Genomic DNA, 14,560 nt, shown 5'->3' with positions numbered 1-14,560 from the left:
GCCCAAGGCCACCATGATAATATATTGTAGGCCTGTGATTCAAATTAAGAAAAATCTGTTTTCACAGTCTCTTCATAAACAAGTAGTTCAAATTGAAATGTTTCCTTTGGGACAGCAGTCTCTCCTTTCTTGACTTTGGTTCAACTTACAGTATTTTTCTAAATTCTTATTCCAATTGGAAAAAGGTAATTAAGGAGTCTGAATCATTCCTCTTTTTGTTTCTGCTGGAGTTTTCTTTTATTCTCCTAGTTGTACTGATTCTCAGCTCTTGTCCTCTCCCATCTCCGTCCTTTGCTTCCTATGCCCTTTCAGCCCTTCCACTCTCCTTTTCTACCATTTCATTTTCTCTTTGCATTCTACTCTTTCTCTCTGTGTTATACTTTCAAGTAAGATCACGAGAGGAATGGCCTGGTAAATTAATTTATATACTTCTTAACTGGCAGTTAGTGTGGGGTGTCTGACAAGTCACGGGTGAAATATTACAGAGAAAACTTTCTAATTATTTCACGTCAATGATATTCCTATCAAAAATCCTCAACCTAAAATGTATCACAACAGGATCATATACTCATGATGATAAGCATAGTATTAGATTACAGCCACTACTTATCAGCCTTTCCGTCGACCTCTTATTGACACTTGTCTAGACTTTTCAAACTCTTAGTCCTCATTCAATGTCTTATTAGATTGCTATTTTCTTTCAGTATCTTTTTCTGTAATTGAGTTTATTTCTTTGCCTCACCATTTCTGTAGTATTTAATCTCTGATATATTATTTGTTTATCTGTCCTGTATTATTATAGTCACACTTAGTAAAGTACATGCGATACCTTTAGAAGTAGTCAGTGATTCAATAAACACAGTTTCCAAGGGTTGCTAAATAAGAGAGGAAATGATTACCTCAGATTTATTAATTTAAGAATAAAGATGGTTGCATTCCTATATACATGTGTCTTTGTATGTAAACATGATAATGAAGAAGTTGTCAGGGAGTGGGCAAGAAATGGAGGCATCTGGTGAGGGAAAATGCATAGTAGAAAGGATGTAAAAATAGTACTCATGTATGTTATTTTAAAAGCAAAATTAAAAACCAAAATACTGGCCTTATTTCTCGGTAGCCATGAGTTTCTTAGGTTAATTGTCAACATGTCAAATGATAATATACTTAATTAATATTGTATGTATACATATATGTTGTTATGCACAATATTTCTATTAAAAATAAAACAAAAAGATTATGTGCTATGTTTTCTTCACTGGGAATTAGGGGAATAGCCTTTCTTGCCTTGAGAAGCAACTTGATCATTACAAAGACAAATTAGAGATTTGCTTATATTTTTCTTTTCATTTATTTATTTTTATCATTTTTTTCTGTTTTTTATTAAAATGTTTTATTCGTATTACATAACAACCACAGTTCCCCCCCCTTTCCTCCAGAAACTCCAGTGCATCCTCTCCCTGAACCCTCTCCATGCACTCCTCACAAAGGTTAAGTCCTCCCATGGGGAGTCAACAAAACATAGCACATTACGTTGAGGCAGGACCAAGGTCCTCCCCCCTGCATTAAGGTTGAGCAAGATATCCCACCCAAAAAGTCAGCTCATGCATCAGAGATAGATCCTGTTCCCACTGCCATAAAAAGAGCAATCTACACAACTGTAGTCTATGGTCAGAGGGCCTAGTTAGGTCCCATGAAGGCTCCCTTGCTGTTGGTCTAGAGTCAATGAGCTCCCATGACCTAAGGCCAGCTGTCTCTGTGAGTTTCTTCTTTATGATCTTGACCACACTTGTTCATGTAATCCCTCCCCCATCTCTTCAACTGGACTTCAGGAGCTCAACCTGGTGCCTCTGCAACTGCTTCCATCAGTTTCAGGATGAAGGTTCTATGACACAGTGTAGTTACCAATCTGAATACAGGGAGTCTTAGCTGGGGTCATCCTTGTAGATTCCTGGGAATTTCCCTAGCACCAGGTGTCTCCCTGAATCCATAATGGCTCCCTCCATAAGATATCTATTCCATTGCTCTCCCCCTCTATCTCTCCTACAACTTGATCATCCCATTCCTTCATGTTCCCACCCTACCCCTCCCCTCTTCTCCACCCCTACCAGCAGTTTACCTAGGAGATCTCATCTATTTTTTCCTTCCCAGGATGATCCCTATATCCTTCTTAGATTTCCTTATTTTTAAGAAGTATTTCAAATGTACTTTATAGGCATAGGACATCTATTCCATCTATGTAATCATCAAGAGATGATATGCTCTGTGTTCATCAGGCTTGTGACCTCATAAGGAATGTTCAGAGGGAAGGAAAGATTGGGAAAACGGTGTTTGAGTGAGACTTCATAAGAAGACCAGAAGTACGGGTGTAAGGGGATAATGTTAGGGGAGGCATATGCATAAGGACTAAGGTTTTTTTGATACTTGGTGGACTGTAAATGGGAAATCCATTGGAGTAAAGAATCAAGGATGATACCCGAAAAAAAAAAAAAAAGGCTGTATGGGGAACTATATAATACGTAATGCTAGGAAACTGATTCTTGAACATTCTAAAAATAAATAGGCAGGGCTAGGCAGACTTTAAGAACCTAATATGATATGGTTAGCCTTACAAAACAACAGCAAATGTATAAAATACACCTATCAATGTACAAGGAAGTTTCTAGGACATACCTGGAAGTAAGGAGCATTAAAGTAAGTAATAAATAATATGGACTTAGATCATCATAACTGTGGTAGCATAAAATGAGGGAATGTTTGCTGAAGACACATCTAGAAGGTGCTTACAGAAGCTAAAGTCTGTATGCATGGTTATGGAGAGGCAAATTCCAAATGCCTCTTGTGAGTTCATTTCTCAGTATGTAGAATATAGAGCAAAATGATTGTGTGTCATTAAAATTTGGGGAGAGGAGATGAGAAAATAGATGATTTAAGTTTTGAACATGTACTCAAAATGTTCAAAGGCACTCAGAGTCAAACAAGCATGCCTTAGGTTTGGGTCGACTACAGTTCTAGAGGCAAAGCAAAAAGACTACTTAGATTGATTCCAAGTCATCATCATTTACCCAGCACATTCTCGCTTATCCTTTTTCTTGTGCTAAGTACTGTGCTTAAAGCTAGTGATACAATAATCAGCAGTCATTTGCCCCATTCCTCCAGGAGATAAGAGGGTATTAGTCAATAAGGAAATCAGAAATGGTCCAGAAATAAGATTTTTGTTGTGACAAATATCACACATGTAAATGGACTTTTAGGAAGCAAATATTTTTGATGTGTGGGTATTAAACAGGTATCCTTGAATGAGACAGAAGCTGTAGTCTGTGGCAGGAATTGAAGGAAAGATGCAGAAATAAGAGCACAAGATTCTATGGAATGCCATAAATTTCTTAAGGAGAAAGACAACAAAACACATTTTCATTCAGTGTCTAAGAGGATAGTGATAACCCTTGAGAGATCAAAACATAGTTGTGAGTAAAAATCAACTTGATGGGAAATGCAGGATGAATCAGAAGTCATAAGTGATTTACACAAAATCAAAACAAATACTTCGTCAGCTTTTTGCAAAGGGGAAGTAGGCAGAGGGAAAAGGCCAGGTTTCTTTGTTGGGTCAGAGTGTGTTAATGATTGAAGTACCCACAGACATGATGCATAATATGGAGGAAAAAAATCCCGGATAACACATCCCTACATCATGTTTTAGGTTTGTAACTAAATGCCATCAAAAAGATACAAAAGGCTGTACTCCTAAAGGACAATTTGCGTGGTGATAAAGGCAACGAAATTATGTCTATGTGTGTGCACACTGATATAAGTATACATTATGCAGTAATAAGTGCCTTAAAGACAATAATTAAGATGAGAAGTTCCTAGCTACACCAGAGGGCTGAGCAGTTAAGAGCAAATGATGCTCTTGCAGCAAACCCTAACTTGATTCCCAACATCCATATCTAGCATCTTAGAATTGTCTGTGACTCCAGCTCCAGGGATCCAATGACTCTAGTCTCTGTGAGCAATTACACTCATGTGCACCACACACACACACACACACACACACACACACACACATTTAAAAATAATCAAAATCTCTGTAAAGGTAAATAATCATGTGGTTTCTATTTAAATGAAATAGGCATTTAATCAAGAATCTAAGTTATACAAAAATGGTAGAGAAGAGCATTCTAGCCTGAAGGATCTCTGATGATCAAGACTCCTAAGTAAGAGTGCGTCTGATATTCTGAAGGAACAGCAAAAGTTTCCACAAAACTGTATAACACAATAAAGATTAGGACCAGAGACTAAGTAGTATTTGACCATGTAAGTGTATTTGCATTTATACTGAGGAAATTTTCTGGAGCCATGGTGTCTGGATGGAGCTGAGGGACTGTCATTGGAAGGTTCATTCTGTGTGCTGGATGGAGACTAGACTACAAAAAATTGACCTTTGGTTGGAAAGCTCTTTAGAAAGCATTTGCTGAAGTTTAGAAGAAAGATGATGTAGTTTTAACTAAATGTGAAACGATGAAACTTTTCACAATGTATTTTGAAAATAAGGGATAAACATGATTGCATATTCACAGTAAAGGTTGTGAGAGAGGTAGCCAGTTTCAACTTGGGGATTTTAAGTTGAACATTAGTATAGAATTAGGCTGAAGAAATCTTGGGGTGACATTTATTTGTGTTGTCTCAGATGGGGGATTACAGACAGCAGAGTGTGGTAGATAGTAAGCATTTGATAAATAATAACCTTAGACTTGGCTACATTATTGAGAACACAAGGAGTAAACAAATTGGGTTAAGGTATTAAGAGTCACCAAAGGGTGCCATTGATGCTTCATTCTATTGCAGAAAAGCTAGATTTCTAATCTGTCATCTTCGAAAGAAATTTTTCTGTTTCTCACCCTTACTGCTTAAGTTTATTTTGAATGAATTTGATTGGAATATTTTTTAATGTTTGTATTTAAGATATATATACACATATATGAGAGCATATTAAATAGACAGACATGCTTTGTGGTTGTACACAGACTTAGAGGCATCAGTCACTTCAATAATATAATCGGAATTGTGCCATATAATCTCCTTGGGTAACCACCCAGATACTCATTTCTGCATGTTGACATTCACCATGCCAAGACCAGTGTAGGAATAGAGGTGTAATTTACATTATACTTGAAATAGGAGGAACGATGAAATAGGAGCAGTTAACATTTTGTGTGTGTGTGTGTGTGTGTGTGTGTGTGTGTGTGTGTGTGTGTGTGTGTGTGTGTGTGTGTGTGTGTGAGAGAGAGAGAGAGAGAGAGAGAGAGAGAGAGAGAGAGAAGTAGATCATATATCAGAAATTTGAGACTTTGTCTTATCTAAAGTTTCCTTTATGGTGACTTTTACTGGTTGGTAGTTAATGTAGCGGGCTATATGTGGCCATTTTGATAGAGGTATAGATATTTTCATGTGAGGAATTTTGAATTATTATGTGTGGAGGTATATTTCTTGGAGATTTATTTACTGTCAACAATTATTTCCTCAAATATTATCAAGGACTTTTTCACAGAAAATTACATGAAATATGTTTGAGGTTAGTTATTATGGTTTTCTCAGAAGACTATGAAAAATATCAATAGTTCAAAATCAATTTGCTTTGGTGCTGATATGCCAAAGTTTGTTTTTTAATTATCTTTTTTGCTGAAATTGAATAGTGTACTAGTGAAAATAAATTTCTCTCTCTTTCTCTCTCTGTCTCTCGTGTGTGTGTGTGTGTGTTAGAATTTTAGACTTATTCTTTTGACTAGAATTCATGTTATTATTTTGGTTAAGACATTCAATCTACATGTTATCTTTATGTATTATAAAATATGTATACAATGACAGATTCAACAGAGTTTGTTCATGGATTGAAATAGGAAAATGCCACATTTAGGATGCTTAGTCTTTTGTAAGTATTTAGTCACTTAAAATTGTTGAATTTGTATACACATGTATGCATTTACTGATGCTGGATTCTGGGAAAACCAGATAGCTTCAATTGGTTTAACAATCTTTGAAAATTTTAGTGGCTTTAACTCCACTGATCATTTCAAACCTAGCAATCAGAAAAAGCTTTCTCCTTTTGTGTAAAGGCATGATTGTGTTGCATTGTCATTTCATGTATGTTCTAGTCATGCTTAGTTATTGTTTCCAGTAGCAATCTTTGTTATCTTTTCTTTAGGACTAAACCTATACTTCAGGAGTCTTTGAGTCCAGAGGATCAAAGTCCTTGAAAGCATAATATCACTATGAAAAGATCAGATGCATGATGAGAATCTGTGTTGCAAGAAATTGCTATCTCTTACTGGCAAGCCTTATTCCCTGAGCAATGTTTTCAAGAACATTTCAACTTATATTGCTTCCTTTTATTTGTTCATTGAAAATTTTTAAGCTGGAAGTTTTTGAATGAATATATTGTGGGAAATTCTGTGTCTGGCCATCCTTCTCTCAGATTATGTTTTGCATAAGGTGTGCCTATTTTTAGCTCTTCTAATTTAACACTTTCACACAATATTCTTGAATAGTTCACACACTGCCTTAGATGAAAACTGTGCTCCCTGGAAGACAAGTGTGGATATTCTTAACAGAAAATCATCTTGGTTTGGGTGGTTATTTCTGAAGTCTGAGTTGCTTCTGATATTGGGAACCATTGAGTTTTAGAGGTTAATTGTTTTCTGTCCTTGCTTCCTGCACTGTGGTATGTTTGAGAATCTCCTGCAAAGCTATCCACACTCTAGTGTCAGAGAACATCAAATGTGTAACAGATAATGACAACTTGGAGTGTTTTTTTTTCTGTGAAGTTTACATGTTATAAATTAAATTCACTTTCCCTGGAGAAACATTTTTGTATCACCTATATAAAAAGCACTATTTATTAGCCACCTTTCTTCTTAGATCCTATGCCATGCAGTCTTAAATTTAGGACATAATTCAATTCATTGTTATAAGTTCTATTTTATTTCTCATCTTATCCTAAATGAAATTTGTATTGTAGATATACTTCATGTTTTATTTTGAAAGAACTTTATAGGGTAATAAGTGACCCTCTCAGTTTAAAAGTTCTAGATGCAGAATTACAAACGTTTTCTCCTTTATAAACAATGTTAGTTTTATTTGTTATCTGTCCTTTAGAGGATGTTATATCTAATAGAGCATAATTCTAGGATTTGAGAAATGTTAGATAGTTGTGACTCTACATGTAGCAAACACCACATACCTACCTTCAAATGGTACCCATCTGCAAACATACGTAGTTATTGCCACCAGCTTTCTGGGTAGGAGTTATACTTGACAGTTGGGATATCTGTGAAGCACATGGATGTTCTTGATTTGCTTACTGTCATAAAGATTAGTGAGGGAGGAACAGGAATATAGTCTCAGAGTCATGTGTTCTTAAACTCAGCTTTATTACAGAGATCATTTGAAATTGATTCCGCTAAAGTGGACATAATAATGATTAGGAGAAAGGATCTCACAAAAGGTTTTTTTACCTAACACTTCACATTTCTTCAAATGTTACAAAACCAATAAATAAAAATATTTTTCAACCTATATAGAATATGACTAAAGAACACGATAACCCAATTCAAACAACCTGGGACAGAAATCAATGAACATTTATAAGTAAAGCCTATGGATTAGGTATATGAGGAAGGCATATTATTATTATACTCTGAGAATTTTGGTTTCATAGAAACATAAGAATAGTGGCAGATCCTGTAGCCCATTGTTAGAGTGCTTCCCTAGCATGTGTCTAGCCCTGAGTTTGATCACAGTACTTAATGTGTTGGGCATGGGAACAAATGGCTGTAATCCTATGCTTAGCAGGTGAAGACAAGGAGTCTAGAAGTCCAAGTTTGTCTTCAACTACAAAAATTTTAGGCTAGCCAAAGATACATGAGACCTTTTCATAAAAAAAGCATGAAGACATAATTTCATGGCTAGTTTTCATACTATATAAAGCATGACAATACAATTTATAAAGTTTTGTCTACTGAAGGCCAGATGTAGAACTAACATTATGAGGAAGTAGTATAAAACTAAGCTTTAAAAAAATATGTTTTTTAATATACAGATAACAGATGCACATATTATGCAGAGTTTATTAGCAGTATTTACCATTATGCATGAATAATAGAACTTACTAATCATCTATCTGCATTCATGTCTACTCATTATTGATATACATACATAATTAAACTTATAAGAAGAATAAATACAAAACAGGTACTTATATTTGTTATTATAAGCTCACAGCACAAATGTCTGCATTGTAGTTAGGATTGTATTTTTATGGGTTGCACATACCTGACATAATATACTAAATCTAGGTAGTTTGAAATCTAGGTAGTTTTTATTTTTCTTCTTTGTTTTGAGAAATACTGTAATAGTTATCTGGCTTCTTCCTTCTTTCAAAAATATATCTTAAGGTGAATTTCCAGAAGAAGGATTACTGGGTCAAACTATACAAACATTTTTCCAAATTGCCTTCTAAAAGACATGTACCTTATTTTCTTTCCTAAGGCATCCATTTACAGGTTAGGTACATAGTGCTCTGTACTTCTTTTTAGAAAAGGACAAACAATCTGGTTTTCAAACCTTTAACCTTCACAGTATTTCAACATGGAGAGTTCCTCACCTAAACCTTTCTCCATTTAATTCAGTTTGCACCACTCCTCAGTTTGCAAGGATTAGCAGTCTGACTCTTCCATCCACACTGTACCCTGGAAGCTGCTTTCAAGGGGAGGCCCCATTGAAGGGGATCTACCATATGATGAGAGTTGGTTTTAAAAAAAATTTGTATTGTTTTATCAGTAACATTTGTAAAGTTCTGTAGCTTTCACATAGATTTTATAAAGTAAAATGCTCACTGTAGTTCTTGAAGAAATAATTGATATAGCCCCAATATTTCCAAGCAATTCTTTCAAGTTGAAATCTGTGGTTTATGTTTATCTGTCTTCTTTATGTCTGATGATATATTTGGGGGATTTATTAAATTTTTTTTTATTTTATTTATTTTTAATGTGTTTGGATGTTTTTCCTCCATTTACGTCTGTGTACCATGTGTGGCGTTTACAGAGTCCAAAAAAAGGGTGCCAAACCCTTTGGAGTAGAGACATTTGTGTGTCAATGTGTGTGTGTGTGATGGGAATTGAAACCTGGTCCTCTGGAAGAAGGTCCAGAAGAAGCATTGGCTAATGCTCTTAACTACTGAGTTATTTCTGCACCCCCTAATAATATTCATCTTTGAATTTATTTACATTTTAAATTTAAAAAATGTTTTAGTCATAAATTACCATCTCAAATTTAAGACCCTCTTCAAATTGAAATTTAATGTGTGACTTTTCCTGACATGTTTAACTTAGACATGGTTACTCATGCATGCATACATACCATGCAATGCAGTGCTTTGAAAAAAATGCAACCCTGGTGCAATTGGAAAGGATTCCTTTAAGTCCTGAAGCCCTTTCCTTTTATTGCAGTGTTAACTGGTGCTGTTAAAGAGTCAGCCCTGTGCTAGATGTCAGGCATGCAGTAATAAATAAAACAGATATTATCTTGACCCTAGAGCACTTCATTATGGAGAAGGCTCAGAACAATAAAATGCAATATGTAGAGATTATGTATATTGGAGACAATGATAAGAGCAGTAATGAGGACACAACGAGAACAATTTGGACAGTGACCGAAAATGTTTTGATTCAATGATGCTGTTCCAGGAGCTTATGAACAATAACAGTTATTAATATTATATATATAGAAGTGGGACAGCCTTGTTGCAAGCATTATTTCATTTCATGTTCACAAAGTTCTGTGACGTACACATTTTTATTATCTTTAAAGAGCAATGACCACAGATCAGGGAAGTTACCCAAATGCCTCTTCTTAGTCCATACAAAAAGGGCAAGGCCCCATTCAAAGCCAGTCTGTCCCCAAAATCTGAGGAATTGCCTTTAAATAAAGTCCTGAACAATGATTCAGGCCGTATCTATAAGGGGAAAGGAAAAAGAGAAACAAACAACTATTAGTCACTAGAGCCACACCATAGTTATCTTTCAGCATCATAAATTTAAGGGAACTTAAGAACTTTACTGTTACATTTGAAGGAGAAACCTAAATGAAGCTAAAATGTAAAATAATGGTTATTTCATGAAGGGACTTTTGTACAACCACTGAATTTGTATTTTGTTCCAAGGGGTCTTTGAAGAGTTTTGTTAGGTAAAATAACACTTTACAGTAGTTGCCTCTTGTAGTTCTCTTTATTGCCCTTGAATATAGATTGGGGCACTGAAAACAAATGTAAAGCATGGAAACAGTAGGGGGTAGTAATCAAGGTGTTAGCATCAGGTAGACTGTGGGACTCAGGATGATATAGGACACAATGGAGAAAGAAGACTAAGGGTTAATGTCGAAGGAAAGAGACTTGATGAATATATTTACATTTCTGGGAGTGAGTTGACTCATGGTACCATTCACTGTTTTTAGGAACACTGGGTGATAATAAATTTCTCCTGGGAAAATTCTGACTTTATTTTTGGATATATTAAATTCAGAATCCTGTGGCTCATTTAGAACAGGTTGTGTGAATCCACACTTCAAGAGAGACTCAGCATAGCATTATGAGTTATTTTAAAACAGAATACTTTTCATGTGGGCTTCAGAGCTATGCTTTAAATACTGTGAGAAAAATATGTGTCCTTCAACTGAACCTAAGGAATATCAATATTTAAGAGACAAGAAACCTACATGACTAAGAAGGACCATTTTCAACTAAGGAAAAAAAATCCAAGAACACTGTAGTGTTGTGGATTTAGAAAGAAACTTTTACTTAAAAACAAGGTATGAAATAATGCATTACCTGTAATCTTAGAGTCTATTGTATATTAATAGTAGAAATCATATTGACACATGGGTGATAGAAAATATTGCCATTCATTTTAGTTGGAGGGGAAATTTGGCCATAATGGTCATAGAATCGTCTAAAAATTATGCAGGTAACACAGAGGTTTGGATTTTGCTTTAAACAAATGAGGGACTGGTGCATAGCTTATCTGATAGAATATTTGCTAAGCATGCATTAAGCTGTGGATTTCATACACACTGTTGCATAAGCTAGTCATACTCGTGCGTGCCTCTAATACCAGCAATCAGGAGATGGAGACAGAACTGCCAGCAATCCAAGGTCATCCTTAGCTACATTTCAAATTCAAGGCCAGCCTGAAATACTTGAGATGGTTTCAGACAAACAGATAACAAATAAGCAATAAGTACAAACAAAATAAAAGAAAAAACATTTTAAGATTTTAAAATGTATCTATACAGAGAATTGAGACTAAATGTTGAAGAGAGGGAACCGGAGGTCTTTTCTAGTCCTAAGTGGGAAAGTCTAATGTTCGTTGCAGAGGAGTGAGAAGGCAGAGTATGACAAAAATGTGAAGAAAAATCTGATATGAAACAGATGGCTCATAGTGAGCTCATGGGACAGAATATTGGGGACAAGTTAAGCAGGGGACAACTTAGAGTTCCTGCTCACTTGTGAAACAGAAAAGAAAAGACACCTGCTTAAAATGGCTAGGTGAATATTGAACAGAGGTATTCAGAGATCCCATACAGTGGTTCCCAGCTTTGCGATGTATTGAGATCATCTAAGATACTGGATATGGATAGAAAAACCCGAGTCTAGACATTTAAGTTTGAACTTCTAAATGGTGAGAATTCCAGATGATGTCTTTTTTCTTTTTACATATCCATGCTTGAAACCTATTAAGAAAGCTTCTTTTTTTTTTTTTCAGAGAAAAACAGGAGGTGTCTTGTTCTTATAATTGAGGAGAGAATATTTAACATTTTTGTTTCACTTTTTACAATTGGATAATAGTGTTAGTCACCTTAGGGACAAATCTTGTGCCCACTAGGCAAGTTCTACCATACATTCTGATAATCCAACTGAAAGAGGAGACTTAAGAGTGAAAAAGCAGAATAGGGGATTCAGTCATTGTGAGCATAGTGGGAAGAAAGGGAGGGAGAGACCAGTGACTCCACCCACAATGTACATCTTCATATCCTGAAGTGAGGTTAGGTAGTGGTCCACAGATATACGTCTTTATGCATTTCTGGTCAAGATTATCCTATCTACCAGGGGCCCATCACTGTCTCTTCAGGAATATGGTCCAAGAAGATGTAAACCTCATTCCCGGATAAAAATAAATGCCTACTGACTGGCTCAGGCTTTAGGGCTTTTCTTCTTTACATGAGATTTTAAGAGGAATTAAAGTTGCATGGGGTCCATTGTTTCAGTAACAGTCAGAGTAAGGGATGTGCAGATCTTTTTAGCATTACTTCATCTCTGTTCATCTCTGTCAGGCCATTAGAATGGTCCTACCCTAAATGTGTCTGTGTATTTGTATGTGTTGAATGTGTAATTTCAGAAACTTGAAAGCTTAAAATCCTTTCAGGAACAAAATCTCTACATTATATTCTCAAGCAGACAAAAGTGTGATTTTTAAAAAAAACTATTAAACAAGTCATGAAACAAAAATAGGATTTCATTTGTTTACGTTATCCGTCAGTGTTATGATAGATACATACATACACACACACACATACACACACACACACACACACACACACACACACACACACACACACACACACTCATTTTGTACCTAAATTACAATCTAAAATTTAATTCGTGTAGCAAGAGAATAATCTACCCAAGAATTTTGTTTCCATATGTGGTCCATATTTATAAAATTACATAACATTTTATGGTGTATATTGTAGAAGTAGTTTTCATTTTCTACCAAAAGTACTCATTATGGTTGAGTAGACTTTCTATGAGGCATTCAGTTTGTAAGTACAGTAGTTAAGCAGCTAAGTGGCTCCTTCAAATCTTGTGCTGTATTTTGCATGTGTATATGATTTTGTCCTCTAAATAAATGGAATCTATACCTTCCCACAGGCTGAGAAATACACCATGGATAATCCCTTCTTATCTAAATCATTTGCTCTGTGCTGAGCCCACATGTTCTCATGTCTTCCTATACCATGCCACTCATACCTCATGACCTGAGGATCATCACATCAGTACCATCTCGAAATGTGAGACCTCTACTTTCTGCGTAGAAATCTTGAATTAGATACTGCATTTTAATGAGATCTTTCCAATGATTTGTGCTCACCATTAACTTTCAGGAGCTGAAGGCCCACAAGGGAAACCTGTGTTTCCCTTCTAGACAGCTTCTAATGAACTACAAAGCAGTATTTGCTCTCTCAGAAGATGGCCTCTGCTTAATTTTAGTTGCTGAACTACAAAATATGCAAAATTAAGTTATAAGGGGAATTAATAAGGGTGAAGTTTGAGTTAGCTTGCTAAAAACAACTGCAAATGTTAGATAATTATTTTATTCTAATGAGAATCTGAAAGGGAAAAACTAATGAAAGTCTAACACTTAGACTCCAAAGCCTCTACAGGAGAAAGAACATTTCCAAGCCACTCTGAGTTCCTAAAAAGACAGCCTGGCAGGTAAGGCTAAACAAAGAACTGGGTACAGAGGCCTGGGAACAGATAACAACCCCCACCCCCCAGCTGTGTCAATATTTCTCTGTCCTAAAAAAGATGAGATAGGTGTCAATTTGTAATTGTAAATGTCCCTGACTAAGAGATAATTAAACAAACTTACTTCCTCTACAGCTTCCTGCTTAATTGCATCCTGCCTAAATATACAGTTTACAGTTATTGTTTCATCCTACATAACCATAAAAACTTTGTAATCGCAAGACATCCAGTCTTTCGAACTTTCCCCTTTAAATATTCCCTTAGCCAAAAAGCAGCACTCCCCTTGTTCCCAAATGAGTGTGGCCCTTGCTGCAGCTGGATTTAATAAAGAAACCTTTGTTCTTTCATTCGGTGAGTCGTCTCCTTGGCAATGGTCTTTTGGGGTTCCACAATTTGGACATAACAAAACATGTCTTCTTTTTTTTTAATTTTTGTAGTATATCACTTCTTATCCCAAGATAATTGCATTTTTGTCTTCAGTATGTTCTCTCCAACTAGTTGTTTTAAGGGTGAAATATTTTTTTTTCATTTTATATAAAAAGTGGTTATATTGTGGCAGTATTCTATCACACCCACCTTCCTTCATTTTCTTCCTCCAAAAAAGACCCTTTATAACAATGTACTCCCTTTAAGAAATAATGCAGTGCTTAATGAGATTTTAAAAATGGAAAATCCATATCAGTTCATAAGCAAGTATTGTTTTTTCAAAGTAGCTATTAACAAATAGCTGTGGAAAGAACATGTGGCTATCTTCTAAGACTCATACAATTATTTTATAATAATATGTACAAATTATCCACACTGATGTATGACAAGGTTTTTTCCAACATTTAAAAGTCTTTGCAGAACACTTTTTGCCTTAATTATCCTAGATGTGCTATGAAGTAGATATTGAGACAGGTTCTAATTTGTAGGCCACTTGAAAAGGATGCCCTTCATGCTGGTACCTGTAGAAGCGAATGAGGTCATAGTATAGAAACAATGAAT

The 14,560-nt window shown here is 35.5% G+C and overlaps 1 protein-coding gene across 3 annotated transcripts in view; it reads left to right on the top strand.

Annotated features, from left to right (window-relative positions):
- Mdga2 (MAM domain containing glycosylphosphatidylinositol anchor 2) overlaps positions 1-14,560 on the top strand; it is a 761,827-nt gene that overhangs the window by 24,388 nt on the left and 722,879 nt on the right. The gene's annotated exons all lie outside the window — the stretch shown is intronic.

Source organism: Phodopus roborovskii, unplaced genomic scaffold (assembly GCF_943737965.1).
Source record: "Phodopus roborovskii unplaced genomic scaffold, PHOROB, whole genome shotgun sequence".
Lineage (NCBI taxonomy): Eukaryota > Metazoa > Chordata > Mammalia > Rodentia > Cricetidae > Phodopus > Phodopus roborovskii.
Note: the sequence above shows the minus strand (reverse complement) of the source record. Positions and strands in the feature narration are given on the sequence as shown.